Source organism: Macrobrachium nipponense, chromosome 2 (genome assembly GCF_015104395.2).
Source record: "Macrobrachium nipponense isolate FS-2020 chromosome 2, ASM1510439v2, whole genome shotgun sequence".
Lineage (NCBI taxonomy): Eukaryota > Metazoa > Arthropoda > Malacostraca > Decapoda > Palaemonidae > Macrobrachium > Macrobrachium nipponense.
In genome coordinates, this window is record NC_087201.1 from 73995864 (window position 1) to 73999144 (window position 3281).

The following is a 3281-nucleotide window of genomic DNA, read 5'->3' on the forward strand; positions in this document are numbered from 1 at the left end:
TGGGCACCGCTCCCTTAAATTTGAAATAGCCGATAATCAAAGGAACATATGCTACTTTCCGATACCCAATACTTGTAACAATCCCACAGTTTACGCCATACTCACATTATACACACACACACACACACACACACACACACACACACACATATATATATATATATATATTTATATAGATTAATATAATATATATATTATATATATATATATATATATATATATATATATAATATATAATATATATATATAATAATATAGTGTATCTTCAACTGCGAGTGTTTGGCTTTGGATACCGCATTTATGTAAAGGATAGTGGCTGCAGATGCACGAAACCGATTTTGTGTTTTTATTTTGAGGATATGTATATTCTATGATTTATTTTTCCTATTTATAAAATATATATGCTTTAGTTTACCATTTAGTTTTCAGTCATCCCATCACTTGCGAATTCAATGTGTACAACTAATCAAGATGCTATTTACATTAAAAAGTAAAGTATTCAATTAGTCTAACTTATCTTCCTTACATTTTAATATATTTCCCTTGGAGTGTGTCAATCATGAGAATTTTCTCCATAATTTCAGGAAATTTAACAAATATTATATAAAGATACGTCTGATTCATGAATAGGAATCACATTTCAATGTCCACGATCTCTACTGAAAGGCGATAAATATATTTTAGTTGATGGTTCTATTCTTGAATATTCTGCATATATCGTGCAATATTTTCCTTCAGGACGGTAAAAACAACAATGATTTTCTGTTCTCATTAGTGCAAGATTTATGTTTAATAGATGCATTGCCGACTTATAATAATTCATTGAAACTAGCATTAAGCCTTTTTAAATTAACTTATTGAAGCATTTCGCACATTATAATCCATGTCAGATGAAATGCTTTTTATCATGTTCTCAGACGAATACACTGCTGAGCATCTCTACATATTTTCTAACAACACGAGTTAATACACCTTTCCTTTTTGCTTTGATAACAATTTAATATCCTCTCTCTTTTTTTCATCTAGAATTACGTATGCATTTATATGAGAATTGCTGTTAACCGTCAAGCTACACAGACAGACGCACACACACACACACACACACAAAGATCTAGTTTGATAATTGTCATCTTCAATACTTCGAAATAATTCGCTATGTTACATTAGGCACCCTCTTCTATTCATTATTTTTACATTCACTCCCTGAAGAAGAGAAACAGCTAGTTAAAAGATAGAATGTTTACCGTACTTGAATACAATTCAATGAGTAATGGAAACAATTATTATTATTTTTTTTTATCACAGTCCTCCAATTCGACTGGGTGGTATTTATAGTGTGGGGTTCCGGGTTGCATCCTGCCTCCTTAGGAGTCCATCACTCTTCTTACTATGTGCGCCGTTTCTAGGATCATACTCTTCTGCATGAGTCCTGAAGCTACTTCGGCCTCTAGTTTTTCCAGATTCCTTTTCAGGGATCTTGGGATCGTGCCTAGTGTACCTATGATTATGTGTACGATTTCCACTGGCATATCCCATATCCTTCTTATTTCTATTTTCAGGTCTTAATACTTATCCATTTTTTCCCTTTCTTTCTCTTCAACTCTGGTGTCCCATGGTATTGCGACATCAATGAGTGATACTTTCTTCTTGATTTTGTCAATCAACGTCACGTGTGGTCTATTTGCACGTATCACCCTATCTGTTCTGATACCATAGTCCCAGAGGATCTTTGCTTGATCGTTTTCTATCACTCGTTCAGGTTGGTGCTCGTACCACTTATTACTGCAAGGTAGCTGGTGTTTCTTGCACAGGCTCCAGTGGAGGGCTTTTGCCACTGAATCATGCCTCTTTTTGTACTGGTTCTGTGCAAGTGCCGCACATTCGCTTGCTATGTGGTTTAAGGTCTATTTTCGTATTGCACTTCCTACATATGGGAGAGATGTTATTTCTATCTATCGTTCTTTGGATATATCTGTTATCATTCCTTCAGTGTCCTTCTTAAGCCTCCCCTCTGTAACCATTGCCATGTGTCATCGCTGGCTAGTTCTCTAGTTTGTCTCATGTATTGTCCGTGCATTGGTTTGTTGTGCCATTCCTCTGTTCTGCTTGTCATTCTCCTGTCTCTATATTTCTGGGTTTTCGTCTACTTTTATCAGTCCTTCTTCCCATGCACTCTTTGCCACTCGTCTTCACGGGTTTTCAGATATTGCCCCAGTGCTCTGTTCTCGATGTTGATGCAGTCCTCTATGCTTAGTAGTCCTCTCCCTCCGTCCTTTTGTGTTATGTACAGACTGTCCGTATTTGCTCTTGGGTGTAGTGCTTTGTGTATTGTCATATGTTTCCTAGTTTTCTGGTCTATGCTGCGGAGTTCTGCCTTCGTCCATTCCACTATTCCTGCACTGTATCTGATTACTGGCACTGCCCATGTGTTTATGGCTTTTATCATATTTCCGGCGTTGAGTTTTGACTTGAGTATCCCCTTGAGTCTCTGCATATATTCTTTCCTGATCGTGTCCTTCATCTCTTGGTGTTTTATATCCCCTCCTTCCATTATTCAGTATTTGTATCCTGTCTCATCTATGTGTTTGATGTTGCTCCCATCTCGTAGCTTTATCCCTTCAGTCCTTGTTACTTTGGCCTTTTGTATGTTGACTAAGGCACATTTTTCTATTCCAAACTCCATCCTGATATCCCCAGATACAATCCTTACAGTCTGGATTAGGGTATCTATTTCCTTGATGCTCTTACCATACAGCTTGATGTCGTCCATGAACAACAGATGGTTAATTCTGTTGCCTCTTTTCTTGAGTTGGTAACCAGCATCCGTCTTCTGCAGTACTTTTGTCATGGGAATCATGGCTACTACGAAGAGTAGTGGGGACAGTGAGTCGCCCTGGAAGATCCCTCTCCTAATATTAACCTCTGCTAGTCTTATTCAAGAGCTTGTAAGTATTGTATTCCAGTTGTGCATTGTATTTTTGAGGAAGCTGATGGTGTTCTCCCCTGCCCCATATATTTTCAGGCATTGTATTAGCCATGTGTTTGGTATCATGTCGAAGGCTTTCTTATAGTCCATCCATGCCATGCTTAGGTTGGATTTCCTTCTCTTACTGTTCTTCATTTCCATTTTGTCTATCAGGAGCTGGACTTTTGTGCCGTTATCCTTCCTTCTGTAGCCTTTCTGTTGGTGAGGGATGGTGTTTGTATCCTCTAGGTAGTTGTATAGCCTTTCGCTGATGATACCTGTTAGTAACTTCCACATTATTGGTAGGCAAGTGATA